Here is an 8,902-nt window from a genome sequence, read left to right on the forward strand (position 1 = left end):
CCTCTGATGCTCACTGTTCCTGTGACCAAAATGGAAATAACTTCTTCATTCTTCAAAGGTTCTATAAACAGCAAATGAGAGAACATTGCAATAACTTGGCATAGCCCTGAAAACAATGAAATGTGCCATTCATGCACCCAGTGACAAGGAGGTACAGATCTCCATCCAGCACCCAGGAGGTACCAGCATCCACCCAGCATGGAATCCAGCACCCTTCAGGTGTCAGACGTTCATCCAGCAAGAACTCAGCACCCAGGAGATGCTAGATGTCCACCCAGCAGGCACTCAGCATCCAGGAGGTGCCATTCATTGATGACTAACCCATTACCAAGAACTCTTTCTGTATATCCTAGAAGATTTCAGCCCATAAGTTAGAAGAAGTGACCTGAGGAAATTAATGAGTCAAAATGGACAGGTTCAAGTGTCATATGTGAGACATTTCTCTGGAGAACAGTATAATAACCAGAGGCTGCCTAATCACCTGGCCTTATGTGGAAGGAGGATTAGACAGACAGGTGAGAGAAGTCCTTTCATTCTCTAGTTTCCATCCCTCCATTCCCCCAGAAATGGCATCCTAGTGATGTGGGGCAAGCAAGGCCCCAGTCCTAGGAGCTCACTTTCTCCTCATCTGACCCAGTATATCACATTATGTGACCTGCCACTAAACCAATTTTTGACATGTTGCAATTGTCTGAATTAAGAAATGTTAAAATGTGAAACAACGCCAGTTTGTGTGGAGTGTGTGTGTGTATTTTGTGTTTAGGAAACTAGTCTCACCGCACTGTCCTCCTGGGTCCTGGCATCCAGTCCCACACCAGTCCTGGAAACACAGGAAGCCCAACCTTTGGAACCCAGCACTGTATTTAAAAACTATCCCCAATCTTTGTCCCATTGGAGTCCAACACCAAAGCTCAAATAAGAGCTTAATGGGGCATAGTCTAGACAGGTCCCAGAGGACCTGGGCTGGAGAGGATAGGGGTCAGGACTGCTGCAGGGAACAACTTCCTTTACACTCTGTAACCAGTACCGTCTGGGCTTCTGACAAAAGGTCTCCCTCCAATTCAGAATTTTGTTCTGTCGACTCAGACTTCTACTAGTGGAACGAAAGAGAGCATATAGACCTTCCTGATCCTCGGTGGTCTTAGTAAAGTCCTACCAATGATAACAATGAGCTCTCAGGCATTTTCTGTAATGACCTGGGCCCCATGTTTTATCTGTGGAGAGAGGAAGAGGAAGGGATGAGAAAAACAGAGTCCAATTCTAATTGGTGGTTCTGAGAGAGTGAATGAGGTAGCAAATTCCATGGGTCAGCCTGGAAGGTCCATGGGCACCCAGACATTTGGTGGAACATTATTCTGGGTACTGTACTGGAACATTTGGGGATGAGATTGACATTTGAATCAGTGGACTGAGTAAGCAAATTTCCCTCCACAGTGCAGGCAGGATTCATCTGATCAGTGGGAAGACTGAGTAATACAAAAAAACTGACCCTTCCAAGTGTGAAGCCTCCCATTTGAGGTTAAGCAGGGACGAAGATCTCTTTGGTCTTCAGACTGGAGCTAGAACATCAGCTATTCTTAGGTCTTCAGCTTGCTGCCTTTAGGGCTCAGAATTAGTCTGCATCATCTCATGAGCCAGAAGATGAATCTCTTTTGTCTGTCTACCTATCTGTATGTTTATCATTTGTCATATCTCATCTGTCTGCTTATCTATTTATTATCTTTCTAATCTAGCTAGTTAGCTATCACCTGTTTATCCATATCAGCTATCTGTATAATCTATCACCTATCATTTATTTATCATCTATCTATCATCTAGCATCTGTTTAACATCTACCAGTCATTCATCTATTATTGATTTATCTATCATCTATCTACTTATCCATATAATATATCTATCTGCCTGTCTGTCTATCTGGTTGGTTCTATTTCCCTGAAGAACCCTAATAATATAAGCATGCTGCTGAGAGGCATATTTGGTGGGACATGTAACCTGTTCTTAGTGGATGCCTTTTGTCCATGTACACACAGTAGGCACTTAAGAAATGTTTGCTTCTGCCAGTTGCAGTGACACATGCCTGCAATCCCAGTGGCTGGGGAGGTTGAGGCAGGAGGATTGCAAGTTCAAAGTCAGCCTCAGCAACTTAGCCAGGCCTGAAGCAACTTAGTGAGACCCTGTTTCAGATGAAAAATAAAAAGGCTGGGGATGTGATTCAGTGGTTAAATGCCTTTGAGTTCAATCCCCAGTACCAAAGAGAGAGAGAGAGATAGATAGATAGATAGAGAGAGAGAGAGAGAGAGAGAGAGAGAAATGTTTGCTTCTCCTGCCTTTCCTATAGGTGTGAGGGTGACATTTTGGCAGATGGTAAATCCTTACTGCTGAAACATCTGGGAGGCACCTTGCTGGGAGGTGCAGGTGGGGAAGTACCAGGTGGGCTCACAAGGTACCTGTGGCCATGACTCCACCTAGTGATACAAAGGTGAGGAGAAGCCCCTGGCTATGCACTTCCTACCTTCATGGTAGAAACTAGGGGAATCTCATAAACCAGCAGACCAGGCCATCTCTGTGTCTCACTGTGCTACAATCCAAGGCCTGGCCACCCTCTCCATCCCCAGTGGTGGCCCTCTTGCATCTCATCCCTGCTCCCCAATTTGCTCACCACAGGGCCCTTGTCCAGCAGTCCACCCAAGCTCAAGAGAGCTGACTCAACATGGACAAGTATGCAACCTGCCTGAGGCCAGGGGCCAGGGGTCCTGAAATCTGGTCCCTGTTTGACCCCTTATGGCCCAGGTGCTTCCCCAGGGCAGGCCACCTTCTGCCTGCCTCCCCACAGATGGAAGCTCAGACTGGCCATGTAGCAGCCCAGGTGCTTCCCTAAGAGATCTGTCCTCTGGTGTGTCTCTTCCAGCTGAAGGCCTGCACAACCTGCAGCACAAGGTGGATGCCATGAGACACCAACCAGTGAATACCTTGTGAGGCCATGTGTACTGGGCAACACACACATGGGATGTCTGGGACTGTCTTCCATTTCCTCTGTGTCAGCCTGTGCACATGCAAGTGTGTGCACATGTGTTGACATGAGTATTCATGCATGATTGTGTGTGTACTCGTGTGTGGATGAGTGTGGGAGTCTACAAGTGTGAGTATAAGTACATATGTACACACATGTGTATATGTGTGGCCATAAATTGTCAACATGCTAATGTGTGTGCATGTGAGTGTAAGCATATGCATGTGTGTGTGCCTGGGTGCAAATACACACGAGTGCATTTGTGTGAATGATAATGTGTACACACATGTGGGAGTGTATATATGTGAATGTGTGCATTCACATATGTACATGTGTGTGGTGCATGTTATTATGTTTGTGCATGACATGATCATGTGTGAGTGTGTGCATGTGTTGTTGGGCATGTGCATGAGCACATGCACGAAGGTGCATCTGCAGGTGTGTGTGTTTGTATTGATGTAGCCCAGGCCAATGGAAGCACAGTGTTGTCCCAGAGCCAATTTAAAGAAAAGAAAGAGAGCCAGGTAAGAATGCGAAGTATGCTAAATGGCTAAATAAAGACCCAAAGACCAAAGCGATCTTGGATCTCAACCCCAGGGATGGGGCCTTGGCCTTAGAGTGGGTGCCATTGTCCCACTCACCAGACGACAACCCATGTCACTACCAGCCCTGCATAGATGTGGTAGGCTGCAGGTGGGAAAGAGGGAGGGGAAGCCCATGTGAGTGAGCCCCTGCCATGAAGAAGGGTCTGTCCATGTGTCTGTGAAGAGATGTGTGTGTGGAATAGCATGGCAGAGAGATTGCCTCAACCAGACCAGCCAGCCCAGGTGTTCACATAACAGCTGGCCAAGACCCCAACCTGCCCTGCCCTTGGCTTTAGCCAAGCAACATGGCTCCAAACACATGCACACATATCATATGCACACATATCACATACACATGACATGCACATGAGAAATGTGTTCATTCACGCAGGTATACTCCAATACATGAGCACACATTTGCAACAAATTGCACACATATACACCCCCCACATATGTGGATATTGCTCATTCACACACATGAACTCATGCACACTCACACATATCTACACACATGCATGTGCACATGCTCACATGCACAATCAACAGAGAACACAGTCTACAGGTGTAGATACCCACTTGCTCTCAGACACTCACAAAGGTGGAGCCCACAGTCTGAAACTTGGAATTAAAGACTGCTGCTGATTTTGCAGCCACATTGAGTTTAGCATCAGGGCATTTAGTGGTCTCAAATCTGTGTGCTATAAGCCATACAGCTGGAGTGCTAAAACAAGTTGGACAGGCAGCTAGACCACGGCCACTGATCCTTTGTGCTCCTCCTGAGAGTTCACCTTCTCAGAATGGGCAGATTGGCCAAGGATGGCATTGGTCCCTGGTTTAGTGACAAGCTAGAAAAACATACCTAAATAACAGAATTTCTCCTCATGACTGAGAAATGGGCAGCCCTGCAGAGACACAAGATCACATTATTCATCAGACATGCTAGGTAAGTACTCTACCCTGAGCTGCACCCCAGCCCAATAAATACTTCTCACTGAGAGAGTTGCTGCCCTTCTGGACAACTGGCGAGGTGCTTAGCTATTCCTCATCTGTTCTGTTTCAGGAGGCCTTACTCTCCAGGAACCCTTGAATCCTAAACCAGGAGATATTATGGAAAGCTCTGTTCAGGTCCTACTAGAGGTGGCCATAGAATGAATTTAAACTGGTATATCCCTATGGCTGGCCAGCCATGGCCAGTGCTCAAGTACAGGTGGTTTAACTGCTAGCACTCTTGAACAGGATGCTAGGACTCCTGACACTCATAATACCTGCGCTCCACCACAAGGCTCACAAAGATGCACAGCCACTGTAACAGGTATTGAACGGGCAGGTCACTGTCCCTCAAGACATGCAGGGGCCAATGCACTCCAAGGGAAAGTGGTCAGCCAACTGTCCGGCTGAAGACACCTGTTGCATCATCATCACCCTAGAACCGGCAGCCCTGCTCCACCATCTCAGATCTGTGGGAGGGCCCAAGGTCTGCACTTTAAGAAACTTCATGACCTGTATTCATGATAGAGTGTGGTGATTGCTGGCCTAAGGAGGAACCAAACATCAAAGGCACCATCTGAAGACTCAAGTGTTCAATATTGTAGATCCTTTTGAGATGCTGGCAAAGTGATACATATATCTGTATCTTCTGTCTATATATCATCCTTAATTAATCAAGCATGCATCAAGATATACAATGATCTTAATGCATGATTTCAGGTGTCCCACAGAAGTCATATTTCAAGTCTGGTCTAAGGGAAACCGTCTCATTGATTAGATACTTGGTGTCAGAAGGGAGGGTTCTGAAACCTTAGGGTTATTCTTCAAGTCTTCTGGAAAAGTGCTGGAATCAGACTCTGGCTGCCTCTATGCCACAACATGGCTAAGTAAAGAGGCATGGAAAGTCTGAAGTCAGCTCCTGAAGCAGTTAGCTGGCTTGCAGAGAGATGCTGATACATTCTACCTCACCCTTCCATGCACCATGAGAATGCCCACTGGCAGGATGAATCTGCACACCTAGGGAAGCATTGGAGGGCTGTATCAGGGGAGAGGTCAGCCCTTTATTTGGACTGCCACATATTAAAGGTGATAGAAGCTATGGTACCCCACCCTGTCTCCATGTCTGGATGCAATGGAAGGTCACTTATTGCCCCTCATCCCCAGTACTGTACTTCCAAGGTCACATGGAAGGAAAGGACAGTAGAATAGGCACACTAGTTTCTCAACCCCCAATCTCGACTTGCTGCCTAGGAAGTGTAACAAGAGTTGGCTTAGAAACTGCTTCACATCCTGGCCACCACAGGTGGTGACAACAACAATGTAGGTTCACTGAACATTTGCTGAAATGCTCCAGGGTGTTGTGCCTTCCACATCTCACCAAACATGCTTATTGTTGCCATGCACATTGATGAGGAGTTGGAGGCTCAGATGAGCCAAGGAAGTCATTCAGGACTAGACAACAAAGAACCAGACCTGAAACTGAAGCCTATATGAGATCCCACAAGATTTCAAGCTCAGTAGGAGCACTCAGGAGTCCATGGCAGCTTCAGACCAAGGGGCAAGAACACAACCATGACTTGTGAAGATGGGTCTGGTGGCCAGAGGAGAAGGGCCAAACAGGGAGACAAGGATGAGAACTCTCCAGATGTGTACATCTAGTGGGAGCCAAAGCCTAATCCAGACAGGTGTGTGGGGAGGTGCAGGATGTGTACAGAGCAGGAGGGCCAGAAGCCTGGGTCTGTGGATGGCCAGGGACCCTGCTGGCAGCTACCCCAAACTGGCCTGCTGAGATTGGTCTGTGCTCTGCGGACTCTGGGGGTTAATGAGATGATAAAATTCCTAGATCCCAACAGATGAAAGAGCTGAGTAAATCCAAGCATTAGGATCCATTGCACAGAGTCCCAGAAGATGTGATCTGTTTAGTATCTTTTATTCCTTTTCCTTTCCCTCACCCCCACTTCTAAAGCAGCTACAAGGAGAGAAGAATGTCACTTGCTGTCCCAGATGATCCAACAGCCCCTGGAGTGCAGATGGGGGGTGGACAGCAGCACTGCTAAGGATACCCCTGCTCCAGATTATAGTGAGTGGCCCACCAAGGACGCTATGGTTCATGAGAAAGAACCCCCTTGTTACTGAAAGCTTGGTCCTTGTCCCTGATGCCAATTCAATAATGATGACACAGTTTTGAGAAGAAGGAAAAAGAAAGTTTATTGCTTTATGGGCAAAAGAGAAGCACAGGGGTCTCCTGCCCCAGAGGCTGTGATTCTGCCCATCCAGGAGAACAGAGGGTTTTTAAAGAAGTGATTCATTCCAGGTGTTCCCTGTGGGGGGTTGTGATTCACTTGTTAATGTTTGCCATTTCTAGATCTTCTGGTGCCATCCCCAAGTCTAACTTACTTGGTTCCTGTGGTGGGTGTGCACTCAAATTAACTCAATTAACTCTTGGCCTAGGATGGGAAAAAGGTAATCCTGTTTCCCTACCCCAGATCAGGGAAGGAGAGAGGGAGAAGAAGTAAAGAAAACATGTCCATTTTAAAATAAGCCTAAGTGGCAGAGAAGTAATGGCTATATTCAAAGCATGAGGTAGACCACTGTTACACCCTCAGATCAGTGGGGGCACATATTAAACAAATGCAGACACACAATACACACATTCAAATACCATCCAAGGTAATATGTGCACATACATTTCATTCAGATGAGGAGGAGGCTGTGCCTCCAGAAAGCAAAATTCAAAAAGATTCCATCATTAAGACTGGTCCTGTGAATTATGACAAAGAAAACCACAAAGGAGACATGCACTTGGCTCTGATACCAGATTCTCCACCTAATCCAGCCTAGCGAGTTTGTCTAGAGACACATTTCTGTCCCACCTAGACTGGGAGGAGGCTGGAGGAACTTGGAAGAGTGAGGAATCATGCATGTCCTGGCTTCTTGATCTTGCCCTGGGCAGCCCAGCCACTGGCCTGGTATGGCTAGCTTCCTCTCTGCAATCCTAGATCAAGAAAGACAAGCATGTCAATTTCATGGGGCCTTCTACCTGTGTGGAAGCATATTTTCCTGTCCCTCAGCTTTTCACCTGTGAAATGAGAATAATAGCTGTCATCACTGCTCCCTGGGTGCCAGGCAGGGATTGAGCAATGAGGTACAAAGAAAGAGGCATATGGTGGATGCTCCCAGGCCACTTGCTTCTATTGTGGTTGGTGTGCGGGTGGGCACTGAACTGTAGGAATCCAATGCACTCCCCCCCTCACTGGTGACAGTTCCACCCACATGCAGGTACTTTGCTCTGAGAGGAGCAATGTATCTCTGGGAGGAAGAGCAGGGCTGGCACAGGAGTGCTACCCTCACAGATGTGGAGCAGTCCCACTGCCAGTGGATGTTCCACCTGTGGGTGAGCCAGGGCCACCTGTCCCTCTTAGTCCACCGGTAAAATTGGTATTCTACCAGTCTGCATTCCCTGCCTGGATGAGGACCTCTGCTGCACTCATGATGAATGCTGGTCCTAGTCCAGATGCCTGAGCATGGAAAAGGGACCTCTGGAGTTTAGTCTCTTGGAAATCACAGAGTGAGGATGACATACCATTCCTTCCCGACCCTTCCAAATTGATCACTTCCTAAGTCTGTATCCCTAAGTACCTGTGGACCAGTAGGCAGGGTGGAGCTCAATGCAGGTGGAGTTGTTAGCCATTGTATCTTAGTGCAAGGGAAGGAAGAACATTCTGATCAGGAGTCATTCCTGTGGCAGCAGCCCTAGGTCTTCAATAGCATCAACTGAAGATCTGCCATGTGCCTGGCCCCATGGCCTGGCAATGTGGATTACTGGCAGATATTCACATCATAGGACTCACTGTCATGTGCACAAGTGTGCTTCCTAGTGAAGTCCAGAAAGATGCACAAAGGGGATGAACTCAGGAGAGTGGCCCAAAAGTGAGTACTGAGCCATGTATGAATTGCTCCAACAAGATGCCACATTCAGGTTGCTAACAGTCACCTAAAGGTCAAATCCTGACCCAGTTCTCAACCAATATCCAAAACCACAATCTCCAACATTTCCTAATGTTTGAGTATTTCCAAATCACCATTGAAGGTTTTATGTTCCACAGCCAGCCTATATAGAGGGATTCAGGACCTCTGACTGAAGTGACTTCCAGTCTTAAATGTGAGGTCTATGAAGCCACAGCCCTCATTGCTATTCACTTTGTTTTCAAATACACACTCAAACCACACATGCAAGATAAACCTGCATGCTTTTGCCTCTCTGAATTTGTCTTATACCACTTGGGCTAACCCCCGGGAAGCACCCCCCCCCCCCTATGAT

Source organism: Marmota marmota, unplaced genomic scaffold, assembly GCF_001458135.2.
Source record: "Marmota marmota marmota unplaced genomic scaffold, marMar, whole genome shotgun sequence".
NCBI lineage: Eukaryota > Metazoa > Chordata > Mammalia > Rodentia > Sciuridae > Marmota > Marmota marmota.